This window comes from Protopterus annectens, chromosome 1.part0 (genome assembly GCF_019279795.1).
Source record: "Protopterus annectens isolate FY-2018-M chromosome 1.part0, PAN1.0, whole genome shotgun sequence".
NCBI lineage: Eukaryota > Metazoa > Chordata > Ceratodontiformes > Protopteridae > Protopterus > Protopterus annectens.
In genome coordinates this window covers 1381664643-1381683096 of record NC_056725.1, presented here as the reverse complement: position 1 = coordinate 1381683096, position 18454 = coordinate 1381664643, and the positions used below count along the sequence as shown (strand labels likewise).

Here is an 18454-nt window from a genome sequence, read left to right as displayed (position 1 = left end):
GCCACTTAGCCAAGACACATGCAAAGGTCTCTGCGTCCATGTTTAATAATAAAGTCTGTCAGGGTGCTGAAGAGAATGATGCATTGTAACTGAGGGATTTTAGAAGCAAGTTGTCCATGCAACATGCTGAATATTTACAGGAGGATAGAGTAAGATACGCTTATACCAACAGAAGTTAGCCTCACTGCCATTTAGGAAACATGCCTTCTGTTTTTTGCTTGGGCCATTTCCACTAATTTAGACTGTGATTAAAAAAACTGGTTAAGCACAGAGGCCGTGGTGAGTGCTCAGCATTCGGATGAGCAGTGCAAGATCAAGTATGAATTTCTCTGAAAAGGAGTAAGGGCCCTATTCATACTAGTAAGGGCCCTATTCATACTAGTAAGGGCCCTACTCATACTATGTACAATGGAACCAGGCTAAGAAGCATTATGCCTACACAGCAAGACCATTAGCCATTCATTATGATCTGCTAACTAGCTAACAGGTGAGCAAAACCACATGCATGGTCTATCCCATGATGTAGACATTGCACTTCATACACAGAGCACATATACAACCCCCCAGCAGTACACACTTCAGCATGTCAACACCACTGGAATGCCGGCAAGTCCGAAAGGGCAATCAATGGGACAGTAGCTGCTTACAACACGATGATGGTGTGCTTGGTCACCACTTCACTGCTAATATGTTTTTCAGCATACAGTTCTGATTATTATATTAGCACTGACAAAAAAAGAAAAGAAATCCTACAATCTGTGTTACATGGTAGGAAAATACCTACTAGCAACAAAGTTGCCTGTAGTATAGAGAATTCTGCTCACCAACCAAACCAACCTCACCAACCAAACAAGTCCCAACCACACACAATAATGCTAGTGAGCATCCATCAGTGGAGCTTGCACAGCACCACATTATTATGGTAATGAGCCTAGCACTGCTGTCGTGACTGATGAAAGTGATGTCTTTATGAAACACGATTACTCATGCTTTACTGGAAAAGCTCATTTAGACTCTGCCATAGATTGCTGTGATGGAAAGGTTAGTTTGTTTTTGCTTTTCTTGTATTTTGTATTCCTTCATTGCCATCTTCTATTTTGCATCCATCCATCCACCCATCCACAGCCCCTTTTTCCCATGTTTGCATATGGTATCAGGATGTCACTTCAGCAGTGACAATCATAATGAAATTTATTTTCTTTACTCTGTGTTTTGCTTGTAGTCTGCTTTTAATTGCATATTTAAACTAGGAAAGAGACGATAGCTTTATCTCTTATAAGCCACACAGAAATAAATTTCTCCACCCTCTTACACTGGTGCTGTTATGTTTTTAAACTCAACTGTCTTTCTAGTTGCCTGCCCCTTATGTTAATTTGACTACATATTCCTTCCCTCTGTTCTTTCATTAGTTATTGTAAGTACAAAATTAGCATTTTGTGAAATCACTCCCCTTCAGCAATATAAATTTATTGGCCAACCCACTGTATTCCATAGAGCCAGGCTAAAAAATGTGCACACCCCCCTTCCAATCTTTCTTGCTCTTTTACAATTAGTGGCTCTCAACTTAGATAGATAAAGCTTAAGTTACCCCCTCTTTCATATCTAACTGCTTCATACACACTGCAGCTCTTAGGATATTAAGCCATTTTTCCATCTTACCTTTAAAATCTGCAACAACTATTCCAGGACCACCACTTATTGGAGACCCCACATTCTGCCTTCTGGTGGAAGAAGGAGCATAAGGACATTTATTTACTGGAGACTGCTGATCTGAGAAAGCTTGACAACTGCTTGATAGGTGTCAGCTTGATATTTTGCTCCTGCTGAGAGAGGGAGCAGAGTACATTGATTCCTGACTGTTTCTGATAGGGCAGTGAGTGTCTGTGGTGAATCTTCCTGACTGATCTGGTTGCTATTCAATGCATCTATCAAGAAAGTATTGCATCAAGCCTACAAACCCTTGTATCATCTGGGACAAGGCTGTTGATCACCAAAGAGCACATGGCCTGCTTCTTATCTTGGGATTGGTGCTACTGTTTTGCTTTTGGTGAGAGAAGATGCAAAGCAGCATTGTATTCCAGCAGCATGAAGCTGTGGCGAGACCAACGCCAGTAGCAGCCAGATAGTATTTATTTATTTATTTGCATTTGTTAACCGGGAAAGTCCACTGGGCCTGGAATGAGCCCATTTTCAGTGGAGGCCCAGGAAGAAAAGCTCCACAAAATTAAATACAAAGAAAAAATGAATAAATATTACATTGAATAAAAGGGATATAAAAACAGCAGAGAAAGATTATAATAATGAAATAAAATGGCATATATTCAAATAACACATGAATGAAATATAATTGCAAGGTACATGGCATGTATTCAAATAACCCATGAGTGTAATATCTGTAAGGTTCATAGCTGTGGGGAGTTCAGTACAGTGTGAGAATAGGAGATAGAAGTGCTAAGGGGGGGACAGGATAAAGTGACAGGGAAGCAGCATGTAGGGAGCATGAAGGGAAGGAAGTGGTAGTAATGCAATAGTTAGAGGTGAAATACTGGGGAGAGAAGTCAGGAGTTGGGGTTGTGTGTTGGGGTACAGGAGCATAACTAATGAAAGGAGAGATGTAGTTTGAGGGATTTTTTAAAAGTGGCAGGATTGCTGATAGTTCTGAGTGAAAGGGGAAGGTTATTCCATGCTTTAGAGACAGTATAGGAGTACAACATTTGACCGGCTGAGAGCTTGGGTTTCACTATGGATAGTAACATTTTGTTTTCGGACCTGAGTTGTCAGTTAGGATGGTACATGGTCAGTATAGAGGAGAGGGAAGGGCAGGTTTCTGAGTAGTAGTTTGATTGTGGGCTGTAGCTAATTGTAGAAAAGTGAGATAGTGAGGGGGATTCTAGCCAATTTAGTTGATGCAGTGAGAAACAGTGATGGGTAGAAATGTTTTGAATTAGTAGCAAATTTAGTGACTTTTTGTAACAAGAGTCCAGTTTTGCTCTCAAGGAGGACTGTAGATTGGTGAGGATGGGAGCGCCATATAGAAGTGTTGGAAGCAGAAAGGATGAGACCAAAGCCTTTTTTGCAGAGATGCTAAGAAAGTAACGGTGCCTATATAGGGCACCTAGCTTTTGATAGTTTTTTTTTTTATGTTGCTGTAGATGTGAAGGTTGAAAGTTAATTTATCATCAATGCTGACACCTAGCAATTTGGTACTGGGGACGACTTCAATGATGGCGTTGTTTAGGGAGTGAATGGAGAATAGTGACTTGTCAACAGGGTTGGATTTTTGTGGGGGTAAATATTAAAAGTTTTGTTTTATTGGGGGTGTGCAGTAGTGGATTTTAGAAGAGCAGATCATAGCTGAGTCATCTGCATATTGGATAGCAGTACTGCTGGTGTGAGAAGAATGAAAGTTGTTGACAAATATGTTGAATAATAGAGGTCCCAGTATTGAGCCTTGGGGAACACCTGTATTTGTAGTTATGAAAGGGGAGGAAGAGTGTTGCCATTTAGTAGAGTGTTGCCTATTATTGAGATAGCTAGTAAACCACTGTAGGGTAGGGGGAGATAGTCCAGGATTAGAGAGTTTAGTAAGCAGAAGGGAGTGGGAAATAGTGTTGAATGCCTTAGATAAATCTAGGAAGAGTGCTGAGACTAAGGAGCCAGCATCTCAAGCTCAATTTACTGTGTCCAGGAAGGAGATGAGGGCAGTGTTAGTACTATGTCCGGGCCTAAAGCCATGTTGAGTGGGGGAGAGAATTTGGTGTTGTATCAGATGACTGAGGAGCTCAGTGTGTGTGCATTTCTCTAATATTTTGGAGACTGGGGAGAGAATGGCAATAGGATGGAAGTTAGAGATGTCGGAGTTGTTGCCGACTTTATGAAGTGGAAGGATAAATGCTTTTTTCCAGATGTCAGGTATGCAGGATTTCTGACTGGACCTGTTGAGGAGGATGCTGATAGGATATGCAGTGGAGGAAGCTGAGGGTAGCCAATCAGGTGACTCCCCTCTTTTCATCATTCTTGGCAAAGCTATTTATTTCTTTTCAGTAAGTACTGCTTGGTTAGCTGCTGTCTAGCATAACATTAAAATATCTCCCTGAATACTTCATCCATAAATCATCAGAGTCCACTTATGAGTTTCCTTTCAGGTGTTTGGCACTGCCCTATATAGAGGAAGACACCTTAAGTTGACATTTTTCTTGGCATGGACCATCATCATTGTCTGTGAATCAAGCTGTGGAACTGTGATGTACAATACCTAGTGCATAGAGTACTTCTACACCTGTTCACACTATGTCTGTGAACACCAGGGCCTATGTGGGACTTGAGGTGTATCCTTGAGCATTTTTAGTAATTATAATGTAGCATGCTCTTGTAGTTTCTTCCTTTCCTTATTGAAGGAATATCTTCTGTTGCTGCTGTGGAAAGAACAGGCAACAGATAAGTCCTAACCAACAGCAGTCTGTAATTATGATGAAAGTAATTTTTTTTATTTTCCCATGTGTCCAAACATTCGAGCATACTTGAGTTATTACTGAGTCAGCTGTAAAGGGAAAATTAGTAAGTCTGTATGTACAGAAAGAAGAATAGTGCAGATGCTGCTAAGTTATATTAAGGATGCCAGTATTTTTACTTATGTTGTACGTCATGTAAAAAAAATGGATCTGGTTTTCTTAGGATTAAGAAATGGAAATTCAGATGAATATGGGACTGATGTTTCTTTTATAATATATATAGCAAAGTAGTAGTAGGTTAACTAAGGTCCTACTAAGCTGCTTATCAGCTCACATTCATTGGCTTCACCTTGCAAGACAGTCAATTTAGCCACATCAAATTAAGAACTGAGACATAAAGATTGAGGTTTAAGGCATGAGTTAATTTTCCATGAAATTCAACTTCACAGCATTTAAGGCAATCTAAAGAAATATGGGAGCCAATACTTTGATAGATAATATCATTGTTTGCTTAAATTTTGTAAAGTATAACTAAGATGGAGAGACACAACCAACCGTTAACCAACACAATCAACCAGAACTAATATTAAAAAAGGCAGGCGTGCTGATGTGAGCCCCTAATGCTATAACATCCATATCATAAGCTGGTTGAAATGTATACTTGAATGACACTTGGTTAAACTTAACCAACTGTTTATTTAGACTAAAAATCAAAAACAGTTAAAAAACACAAAGAACTTAGTGCTTTCATCGCCTGAAAAATGCTTTGGGACTACTTCAGAGTTCATTATTGAGTCTGATATCACTTCCTTTTATACACAACCTACTAACAATCAAACTGTAACACCATTAAAATAATTTAATTTAAATAATTTAAATAATTTCATCTTTCAGTTAAAACAATACTAGAAATTCTTTCTTCTTTATAATACACAATGGAATAAAACAATTAGTAAAGTATATCTTTCATATAATTCTATCAATGAAAAAAACATTAAAGATATGCTTTCATACATACCTGCACTCTTTGTGACTTTCAGTCTAATTTGCCATATCAGTATAATAACCACAACACTGTGATGCAAGGAAGGGACAACTAACCATCCAAAAACTGTTCATGTAGATGCAGTTGCAATACTAGGATGGTAGTTTATCTGGCAACTTGTATTTCATGTGCTGGATTTCACATAGGCAAAACTAAAAGAAAGTTGAGAGACAGAATACATGAGCATGTCTACGATATTAAGAAATGTAAAGAGACCAACACACTTTATAAACATTCATTGATTTGCACATCTTTTAATAAATTTATTTTTTCATCTTTGACAGGGCTGTAGTAGACAACAGAGGAGGTGATCCTCACAGTGTGTTGGAATTTAAAGAGTTGATGTAGCAAATTAGACTGAATGCCATAAAGAGTCCAGGTATGAATGAAAGTATATATTTAATAGGTTGTTCAATTTTTAGGGAGAAAATTGTATGAAATGCATACTTTACTAATTGTTTTATTTCATTGTGTACTACAAGATGAGAGAATTTTTAGCATCGTTTTTAACTGAAAGATAAAATTACTTAAATTATTTAAATTAAATTATTTTAATGGTGTGACCATTTGACTATTAGCAGGTTGTGTATACAAGGAAGTGATGCCAGACTCATTAATGAACTCTGAGGAAGTCCTGAATAATTTTTCAGGGGATGAAACCACTAATTTCTTTGTGCTTTTGAATAATTTTTTAGGTTTGAGTTGAAATAAATAGTCGTTTAAGTTTAAACATGTGTCTTTCAAATATACATTTCAATCAGCTTGTGGTCTGCATGTTACAGCACCGAGAGCTCACATTGGCACACCTGGAGAGACAGAAAAGTTTCAGTCCCTGTATTTCCCCTCCAGAAAAATATGCTTAAATCTCTCCCAAAATATTGGAAAAGGTATAACTGCACAACGCCCACAAAATGAGAAAGGGCCCACTACACCCACCACAGTAAGTACATTGTCGACAACAAAGACCTTAGTATCAGGGGTCTCCAAAAAACTAATAGAGATAAATAAAAAAGGCAGCAGTGAACAACTCTTTCAGCACACATTGAAAACATCAAGTTTTCCTCTTTGTTGACAGCAGCATCCGTACAAGATGCTGGCATTATGAAAGTTCCTCCATATTTAGATAATCATAAGTGACTGAACAATGAAGAACCACAAAGAAGGATGAAACACGTATCAAGATACAAATGATGGTGAGTGTAACTCAAACTGAACTGTATGGGAAAACTACTAATATTCAGGATATATCACAGCAAACATGGGGGAAGTGCTTGAGCAGGTTTAATGAATTACTTCACAACTACAGTAACTAAAAGTCTTGATAAAAAGGTTTAAAGATTTGTCAGTCAAGTATGGTGAGTTGCATATGAAGCCTGCTAAGCTTGAACAAGAATTAATCCAAGTATAATAAAACTTCAATACCAAGCAATGCTAATCAGAGAAGGTCCTAGAAGCTCTAAAGAAAATGTCAAAACATCAAAAAGAATCTTCAGATTGAAGGGTGAACCATGAATTGAGAGCAAAAAGAAAAATATGTGGATTTTTTGGCAAACTGGAGAATGGGGAAAACCAAGAGGAACAGGAACAATCTTTCTGGATGATTTATGCAAAATTTTGCATCTTCTAGAAAATCATTGCTTAATTCTCAATAGATTTCACAGAGTTGATGATAAGAAAGTCAGAGAGCAAGATCAATTACAGCAAAATTTAAGCTTTTTAAAATAATAAGTTCTGTCAGTAGCTTATAAAACCAGAAAACATTTCTTAGATGCAGCAATTACTTTGATGGATACCTATTTCAAAGAAGTTACTAAAGCATGGAAGAAATACATGAATCTGAGAAGAATCTTCTGGTAAAAAATGCAAAGTTTTATCTTATTTCCCATTATTTTAAAAATGGTAACAATTTTTGAAATAGAATAAGTATGAATACTCTTCCATTCACTTTGAAAGACATCATCAGGAGGCCAGAGCAAGTGTCTCAACTCTGTAGTTCACTATGAATGTTCTGTAGACATGTGGAGTCTGGTGAAATGGGTGTTTTATACACAATCGGTATTTTTTCCCCTCTCCTCTTCCTTTTTTATAAATATCATTGATCAGTATTGTATGAGTCTGAGTATTGTTCATTATTCTTCACCAGATTGTCTTTCTGCTTTTCTGCACTTGTGCCCGAACCACTATAATCTATGCTCTTTGACCTTCTCTGCAATTAGAGCTACTTTGGCTTCTGCTCTTATGCCCTCATTTCTTCATCTCTCCAACAGTGTGTATTCTACCACCCATCTCAGGCATGTAATTTCCATCACCTCTAGCTTCCTCAGCTGCTCTGCCTTTACTGTCCAGATTTCTGTATCATACAGTAGTAATGGTTGCACCAGTGTTTTGTACACCTTACTTTTCATCTTCTTTGCCATTCTTCTTTCATATACTACCCCAACACTCTGTGCAATTTGGCTGCAGCTCCTCTGATTCTAGCTTTGACCTCCTCATTCAGACTTCTCTTCTCCTCAACCACCCACCTAAATACATAAACCTGTTAACCTGGTCACTGTTTTCCCTTCTTTCTCATTTCACAGCTTCGTCTGATTTTCCATTTGTTGCCATTACAACTGTCTTATTTTTACTCAGTTTCATTCCGTGTGTCTCCAGTTTTGCATTTCACTCCCCTATCCTTCGGTGAAGTTCATTCTTAGACTCTGCCTGTAATGCAACATCATCTGCATACAGCAACTTTGTTGATCTGTCCCCACTGACCTGTTAGCTAATGTATGAACAGGAGTGGGCTCAGAGCTGAACCTTGACGCACACTCACTCCCACTAGGAACCCCTCTGTGACACCAAACTCTGTGTATGAGTCCTTGGGACATTATATATAACCGTCACTAATTCTATCAATGTTTCTGGGACTTTGAACCACCACAGGATTGCCTAAATCTGCTTTCTTGGGACCCTGTCATATGCTTTCTCCAAGTCAAGGAATGCCCAGTTGAACTCTTTCCTCATCTCTAGCTTCTACTCAAGTATCAGTCTCACTGCAAAAATTGAGGCAGTTGTGCTGAATCCTGATCTGAATTCAAACTGCTCATTTCCCATCTTACTTTCTACTACTCTGCGTATTTGTTTATCAATCACTTCGTCTCTCCAGAACTTTCATGCAGTGTGATAGGAGTTTGTTACTTCTGTCCTGCCCAAACTTGTGGATGTCTCATTGTTCTAGTACACTGACACTAGTATGCTTATTCTCCAGTCATTTGGGATATGCCTTTCTCTCCATATTGTTGTGAGTACCCTCAGTGGCCATTTTTCCCCTAACTCACCCAACATTTTGATCATCTCTGCTGTGGCCTCATATGGGCCTGCTGCTTTCCCTGATTTCATTTTCCCCTAGTATTGTTTTAACTTCTTCTAGGATGGGCTACTCTTCTTCTTTCACCTTAGGCTGTGTCTAAGCCATACAGCTCTGTGGGGTTTTCTTCATTCAAAAATTGCTGGAAGTACTCCTTCCACCTGCCTTTGATGTCCTGTGGACTAATGAACAGATTGTTGTTAGCATCTATTATGAACGGCATCAGTTTTCTTATCTTTTTGTCTTTGCCTTGCAGCATGATAGAGATTCATTGTGTCATATACTGAGTCATTTTCCAGAAGCTGGTAGAGTGCCTCTGATGCCTTGTGCTTTGCTATTGAGACTACACTCATAGCCTCTTTGATAGCCAATCAGTATTCCTTCTTAGCCTGGTCCCTCTTTTCTATGTCCTACTTTTTCTTGCATTCCTTCTTTCTTTTGATGACTTATTGGACTTCTGCATTCTACCACCAGCTTTCTTTATGTGCCTTGCTTCCATACCTGTCTCGGTTGCATATCTGTTCTATGGTGCTCACACATGGTGTTTTGAGGTGCTGCCATTCTTCTTCAGCCCCACATATTTCCTCTTCTTTCTGAGGTGATGGAGCCTGAGAAATTCCTTGAACTCCTGAGCTTTCTCTCTGGTCAGCTTCCAGATATTTATCCTAGTCCATGTGGGCATTAGAGTATTCTCTACCCACTGCATGCAGCTGATTGTGGCAGCCAGTGGCTTATGCTGTGGGCCAACTGTTTCAGTGAAGATGACTCTTCAGTCACTGATTCCACCTCATTGCCCTGTCCTTACTAGCAGGAGGTCCACCTCAATTGCATGTTGGCCACTCTTGTATATCATCTTGTGACTGTCTCTCTTGCTAAACCATATGTTGGCCACCATCAGACCATTTGGCAGACAGAAGTCTATAATGGTCTCTCCTTCTTCGTTCCTGTTCCCCCTCTCATGTGGAATCAGCCAGTCCTCATATGCTCATGCATAAAACATTTGTATGCATGTATGTATAACTTGCTCTTTCTGTTACGATTGTGTATCCATGCAGTCGTGCATCAGGTCACCCATTATCAACATCAGTTTGTGTTGTTCTGCTTTATCTGGTTGGTCCTGCAATTGCTGCCTGAATGTACTCTTTTTCTCACTATCACCACCTTGGTGTGGGGCATAGAGTGAGATTATGAATAGTACTCTATCCTTCCACTGCAGTCTGATTGCCATGAGTCTGTCACTGATTCTAATGACAAGTATCTCCCTCACCACAATTCTCACAGCATTTCTAGTCAATTCTTCTCCTGAATAGTAGATTCTGGATTCCAAGCCAATTGGCTTTGCTGCACTGCCCTTCCATTTTATCTCCTGAATATAGGGGATGTCCAGCCTCCTCCTTACCATCATGTCATCCACTTTCAAGCTGCATCTTGTCAGTGAACCTTTATTGAGTGCAGAAATCCTTAGTTCATGTATGTCAGGTTGATTGGTTTTATGTCCAGCTTTCACTCAACAGGGCTATCCCAAGGAACCAAACTGGGCAACTGGACACTGGCTGACCAGTAGCTAACTGAATCAAGGCTGCTGGGCTTGATGGCGGGCACACATTGACCAGTAGGGGCACATACATAACATGGGTACCTGGCATAGGTTTGAATAGGCTGGGTCCTGATCCCAGTGTCACTGGCAAATCCCTGTATCCATTTTTATTGGCATTAGTCACGACCAACTCACCTAGAGCCATTTTTTATAGTGTTGAGTGGCTAGTCCTGACATGGTGCATAGTCTTCATCCATGTTCTCCTGTCTAGAGGATAGTGCACATCACATTTGATGCCCAAAGCAGTTGGTTGATATGCTTCACTTGGATAGGAAGCCTGTTCCAGAGAAGAAGTATATATGAGATGAATACCTTTCCTCTAAATTGTCCTATGTAAATTGCACAGCAGAACAATGACATCTTTGGCCATAAATGCCATGCCCTTGTTTATAAGTTGCGCAGTACAGAATGATTTCCTTACTACCACAGATACACGATGGTCAAAGGTCATGTTACTGTCTACATGTCCCAAATCCCTGATCACTGGGTCTACTCTTAGGGATATATTATCAATGTGGTAGTTTCTGGGGATAACTGTCTTCCCAAAGGCTATAATTTTTTGGCACTTTGGTTTTACACCATGGATCTAGCACCAGTTATTAGTCTGTGTCAGGCCTTCTTGGAGGGTATTGGTGTCACTGGGGGATTCTGTAACTGCACCTACTTTGCAATTGATTGTAAACGTGGTCAGCCAGAAGCCCCTGACATTGACCTTGACTTCAGAGAAGTAAATGTCAAAAAGGAGCAGCTCCAGCACTGAACCTTGAGGGACTCAGCCAATGACTTGCCTCTTTATGGAGGTAGACTCCCCTATCCCAACCTCTTAGGTCCTATTTGTGAGTCAGCTGGTGGGTGACAGAGGCATTTATATCTAATTTTGTGAATTTATCAATACCCAAGTGGGATATTTTATCAAATGCTTTGGCTATGTCAAGGTAGGCAGTATACACTATTTTTCCCTCATCCATTGCTTTGGTGATCTTCTTGATGAATGACCTGCCCTTGATAAAAACAAACTGGGTTTGATCCAGTGTCTGAAGGTTTCCTATGTCATTGCTTATCATCTCCATGATAATTCTTTTTATGGATTTGCATATGAGACTAGTCAGACTTACGTGTCTGTAGCTGACCCACCCTTGTGCAGATGGAGTAACAGTTGCAGTCCTACAGTCACTTGGCATGAAGCCTGACTATAAAAGCTGAGGTTATACAGCAATTCTAGTATTTCATGCTATTAAGGAAGCATGCTCAGATATTATCTGGGCCCATTGATGCAGTGTTCTTGGTCTTAGATAATGCACTGAGGGCTTGCTCCCTAATGATAACTGAGGGAGTTGTATTCAGCAGTACTTCCTGTGGGCTGTCTGGGGGTGGGGAGGGGAAACTTAGAGCTACATTTGTCAGCCAGTAGATTTGCTATATCTTCTGGCATGGTTTAGGTAGATCCATTTACAATTAGTTCAGCACATCATTGTCTATTTCCTTTGATGTAGCGGACATAGCTGAAGAATAGCAAAAGCTACAGCTCTTCACCAACCACACATTTATTCCCCTTTCACATCTGCAACAAACCTTCCAGGGAGAATAAAACCAACACATAAAAGATCAGCTTACATAAGAAAAAGGAAACGACATCGCAATACATTATCAATTAGCTGAAGAATACCTTCTGATTGTCCTTAGCCTGAGAAGCTATTTTTACCCCAAATTTGGTTTTGATAGACTTGAATAGTCCCCTGAGTTGCTTGTTTAGAATGATGAGCGAGTTTCTAACTTGTTGGATATTTCTAATGTTTGCCATGTTTTTTTTCTTTTGTTATACACCCTACTGATGTTGTGATTTCACCAGGGTGGCTTGTTTTTTGAGCTTGCCCTGTGCTTATTCTAGACAAGTGCAACTGTCTCTATGCAGCAAGGACAAATCAAATGCCAAACAGGTTGTCAGCACAAACACATTTCCCACACAAAATAAGGATATGACACATAAACCCACATACGTAGAGGTACTCACTGGTAACTTATCAAAAGATCAGAGGCCTCCCAAATGGGGACCACTTACACACATAACAATGCAAAAAAAACAACCACAACACCTAATAATACACACATACACTATTACAAATAAGTCCATAAGGTGTAACACCACAAAACCTAATGTATTGGTCATAAATGACTCCATTGTTAGACACACATATGTTCCTCTCACCAGGCTGGATAAGGAGCGGGTTATGATTAGCTGCCTGTCAGGTGCCAGGATCCATCAAGTCACTTAACCACAAGTAGCAATATGTCTCTGCCATAGTCCATGTGGGGGTGAATGACTTGAGACATACCCCACTGGACTATATGAAGCGAGACATGACTGAGCTCTCTGATTATGTGTCACAGGCAGGTATAAGCCTAGCCTTCTACCTTCTCCAAGTATGATGCTACAAAACAAACAAAAATTATTGATTTTAACAATTGGCTTAGCTTCTGGTGTCAGTCCAAGGGGACCACTATCTGTCAGCCCGGGAAGGCATGGTCAACAGGCCATACTGCTATGCCAGAGCTGCTCTGCACCTATCCCCTCTAGGGTTTTGGATACTGGCAAAAGTATTAACTACCCATATTGTGCACTTTTAGGCAGTGTCAAAATAACCAACCTCCCAGCATAACAAAATTCTGTCTAGATAAACTCAGGGTACTGCTGCTTAATGTTATGAGTCTAAACAAGAAACTGCACTCCTGGAAGCACTCCTTACTTTGGACGATGCTGACATCTGTGCAGTCACCTAGACATGGTTCAAAGGTGCAGAAAGCATCCCGGCCATGTAGGGCTACAATGTCTTCCATACATTCAGACCACAAACTGAGCATGGAAGAACCAAAGGGTGAGGTGTTTCTATCTTCATTAAGGATAATTACACCTCAAGAGTGGTCAAACAGTATGACTGTCTTGAGCTACTCTATGTCCAGTTAACTACAGGCAAAGCCCCCTACCACATCATAGCTAGATATAGGTACCCCACCACGCAACAGGAAAAGTATACCACATACCTGGACTTATTGGAGTCATCTGCCATACAGCCCAACAGCTACCTCATGGGTGATTTTAATTATCCTACCATTGACTCGGAAACATACACAACCCAAACATGCTGGCTCAAAGGTTCTTTGACTTTGTCAATGCAAATGCTCTGGAACAGCTAGTCAGCGTACCCATAAGAGGTTCAAATGTGCTGCACACAGTACTCTCTAACATGAGAGAGCATTGCATCCCCCCCACCTTGTGATGTTCTCCCTGGTAAGATCAGACCATAAATCAGTCTCAGTCAATGTAATTATAAGACCGGATACCCCATCAAGCTCAAAAATGCTTACAAATTTTTAAAAGGCAAATTACTTCCTACTTAGTGATGGTATAGGAAGTTTCAAAGTCCCCTCAAATGCAGATAACATGGACTCCTGTGTAGTGGTGTACACCAATACCCTGTATAACTACTAAAGCAGTTGTATAGAATTGGCTGTACCTGACTTGATTAAAACCAGGCCATGCTGAAAAAACAAGCCACCCTGGTGGACCCCTAGAATAAACAGGCTAAACAACAGGAGAAAGAAACTAATGTCCAACAACAAGAGAGGAAGAAATCCCTCTGTAGCTTAAACAAACAAATTGGAGATCTTGTCAAGAACTCCAAAGCTAATTATGAAGTAAAAATAGCCTCCCTAACTAAGGATAATCACAAGGCATTCTTTAACTACGTCCAAAATCTAAAAGGGAACACCCAGCTATGTGCTGGGCTGGTTGTGGATGGCACCACCCATACTCAACTGGATGTATTCGCCAACCTGCTAGCTGACAGATTTGAAGCAAACTTCACTCCCTTGTCCCCTCCAGTGATCTTCAAAGTATATCTGCTACCATTCCTCAGCCTATTGTCTCAAGAGAGCAGGTCATCTCGGTGCTCTCCAAGGCCAAAAATACAAAATCAGTGGGACCAGGCAACAACCCATGTTGCCTTTTAAACAACATAAAACATGACTTAACAGACCCACTCAGATCCCTTTTTAACCACAGCCTGGGAACTGGCTATGTTTTTGCAGAATGGATGGCAGCAACAGTAATCCCTCTGCACAAAGGGGGAACCATCAACTGACTCTGGGAATTATAGGCCCATAAGCTTGACTAGCCTTTTCTGCAAGGCCATGGAAAGAATTATTATGGACCTTATTAACAAGGGCATAGGTAATCTCCAAACTCTGGACACAACCCAATTCTGATTTGTTAAAGGTGGATTATACCTGTTAAACATGGCTGACTTCTTCCAGAAAGTCACCAAGGCAATGGATGAGGGAAATATAGTGCCTACCACCTATCTTGACCTAGCCAAGGCATTTGACACAATCTCCCACTCAGGTATTATAGAGCAACTCTCTCATTTGGGAATTAACCTCTACATTACCAGATGGTAGCTAAATGTCTCACTGGCAGGACACATATTGTCAAAGTGGGTGACCATCTCTTGCAAGAGACCAGTTATCAGTGGTGTACCACAGAGTTCTGTGCTGTGCCCCTTACTGTTAGGAATTTATTTCTTAGAAGTCCAGCAAACTTGGACAACCTGTGGCTGACCAAGTTCACTGATGATTGCAAATTGGGAGCAGTCACTGAGTACCCCAACAATATTAATATACTGCAGGCAGGGTTGTTGCAGACAAATGATTAGTGCCAAATCAAACAAAAATGCATTATTATACCTTTGGGAAAGCTGACATCCCTGCTAATTACATTATGGACAGCACTCCCCTAATTGTAGACTGAGTGGTACATGATCTGGGTACTCAGGCTGATTTGAACTTAGACCATCATGTATCCACAGTAGTAAAGGAAATCCTTCTGTGAGACACATCTTATAAGTAAAGGTATCGCATCTAGCTCTAAGGATGTTATAATTCCATTATACTTGGCCCTCATTAGATCAATAATTGAGTACAAAGCTTTATCCGAAGGGTTTATTTGAAGTAGAATATTTATATAAATTAGATTTTTTCAAGAATTATGTGATTATGTATTTTAGGTTTATTGATGATTATTTTTTTTATGTGAAGGTGGTCAAACATTAGTTAATAAGAGCTACAATATAATCAATTTGGTTTACAATTTGATGGAGTATAACGAGGGGAAAGAGTTGTATTTTTAGATGTGGAATTGGAAGGCAATGAAAATGGAAAGATTAGCACCAAGGTGCATAGAAAATTTGAAAATGGTAACCATGTTTTGGATGGCAGAAGTTGCCATCCACCACATCTAATTAAGTCATTGCCCTGTAGAGAGTTACTGTGCATAAACAGGCTTTGTAATGATAGTGAAAGAACTACTGAAAACATGTGGGATGTTTAGAGATGGGCTATGATGAGAAAGTTATTTTAGAAGCATTAAATAGATTATATGCGAGTGAACACTCAATAACAGTTACCTATAATGGGAGAAGTAGATGTAGACCACTTAGGGACATAGGAACTATGTATAAAAAGATTTATTTTGTTACAACATACAAAGTTCTTACTGATAAAGTAGATATACGGTTTTATTGGGGTTTTCTGCTTAAAAAAAACAAGGATTTGTTAATATTTTGTTGGATAAACCACTTGTTTCTCTTAAGAGGGGGTCAGGGTGTTAAGGATATGATTGTCCATAGTCATTTTTCTTTACCTAAGGACTTGATGAGTATGGAACCTCGAAGTTTGGGGATGTCAACCTGCGTTAGATGTTCAATTTGTCGGTATATCGTTAGGACTTTTAATAAAATTAATAATGTTGTGTATAGACCTAGAGATGCATATTGCTGCTATACAGAGGGCATTATTTATGCCCTTAGATATTTATGCAACCTTTTTTTATATAGGTGAGAGCAAAAGGGCTTCCAAAATAAGGATGCAGGAGCATTTGACAGACATAAAAAAAAAAAAAAAAATAGAAAGTCCTTTGGCAGTGTATTTTAATTTATTTTATGCAGGAAATCACAACTGTTTAAGACATACTATTTTAGAGAAAGTAAGAGCACAAACAGTTTATAAAGTAAGTTGCTGCATAAAGAAATTGTATTAAAGTATGGTATACTGCCACCTGCTGGTTTGAATGTTGAATGTGAGTGGAAATTGGTGGGATATTATTGAATGAATGATATAACTGGGTGTTTGTTAATTATATTTAATTATATTTATTAACTTTTTAATTGGTGCCTATAGTTAAGAATGTATTGAGTATTTATTTTTTGACTCCTTGAAGGCCAGAGGGCTGAGGCGCTAGAGAGAGTATACTGTGTTTTAATAAAAGATTTGGATTTACTGGCTTTCATTGTTGTTTGCAACCTTCTTTTTTTCTTGCTGTTGTTTAAATCTATCATAGACAAGTTCTCTCATTTGGGAATTAACCCCTACATTACCAGATGGGTAGCCAGCTGGCTCACCGACAGAACACATCACCAGTGGTGTACCACAGGGTTCTGTGCTGGGCCCCTTACTGTTCGGAATTTATTTCTCGGAAGTCCAGGCAAAACTGGACAGCCTGTGGCTGACCAAGTTCACTGACAATTGCAAATTGAGAGCAATCACTGAGTCCCCCAATAATGTTATTATACTGCAGGCAGGGTTATTGCACATCTAAAAAAAAAAAAGCATTATTATTCCCTTTGGGAAAGCTGACATCCCTGTTAGTTACATTATGGACAGCACTCCCCTAATTGTAGACTCAGTGGAACATGATCTGGGTATGCAGGTTGATCTGAACTTTGACCATCATGTATCCACAATAGTAAGGAATCCTTCTATGTGGCAAATCTTATAAGTAAAGACATCACATTTAAATCTAGGGATATTATAATTCCATTATACTTGACCCTCTTCAGACCAGTGATCGAGTACAAAGCTCCCTTTTGCCTTTATCTCACCAGACACCTGCAACAATTGGAGAGACTACAGAGGTTTCTCACCAAGAAATTACAGAGTACAGAAAACAAGTCTTACACAGGAAGGCTCTGGCATTGTATTCTGTCTCCTACAGGTTGCTATGGGCTGACCTGTGCCTGGCTTACAGGGCAATCTCTGACTCGGCCCTGATGGAAAGCTACACATTCGTAAATCCAACTGCACAAGGGTCACTCGCTCCAGAGATCTTAACCTATCCTCTGACATAAACAGGTCATACTGGAGAGATAGAAACATTTCCCAGTGACTCCACTTCTCTGGAACAAGCTTCCAATTGATGTGATACAGAGCCCTTCTTTGACCCTCTTCAAAGTAACTTAGATCAATGGATGGGTGACAGCAAATTCACTCCTGGGGTGGTGCCCATATCCCCGCTGGACAGAGGAAGTCGGTATTAACTACCATAGACCCTTACCTCTATGGACTTCACTCTCCTAACCACTGATAATTGGGGCAACTCAGGATAAATATGGCTAGGCTTGTAAGGGCTCTAGAGCCATTAGCCATTAACCTTGTAACCTTCTATGAACCTATGAACATGATTGTACAGCATATCTCTTAACCTCTTAGCGCAATCAATCTGGAAAAAAAGCCTGACATAATGGGGGGGGGGTCAAACAGCCCAAAATAGGGACTTGTGTTAAATATTACTCTTATAACTTTAGAAAGTTGATAGAATAAGAAGATTTTTGTTAGCATGCATTTTCTGTAGGATATGAAGCCTGAAACTCAAATGCATGTGTATCTCTCAACCGTACAGATTTTCACAGAATGTCCAGATTTTTGCCTCATGTTTTGGGTCTGTTCCTCATAAAATACTTGTTTTTCTGATAAATGCTTGAGGATTGATGTCAGAAAATAATTGCAGACATTTGAGTTTCAGACTTCACACCATTCAGAAAGTCACACTAATGCAAAACCTGTAATTCCAGCAACTTTCTAAGTTTATAAGAGCAATGTTTAAAAGTTATCCCTGTTTTTGGGCCCTTGTCTCCCCTTATTTATGACTTGGTCCAGATGTTTTGCTCTAATAATTTGACAGC

The 18454-nt window shown here is 39.7% G+C and overlaps 1 protein-coding gene across 2 annotated transcripts in view; it reads left to right on the top strand.

Annotated features, from left to right (window-relative positions):
• The window catches only part of LOC122798246 (gamma-aminobutyric acid receptor subunit rho-2-like), an 817188-nt gene that overhangs the window by 515575 nt on the left and 283159 nt on the right, over positions 1 to 18454 (top strand). The window lies entirely within an intron of this gene.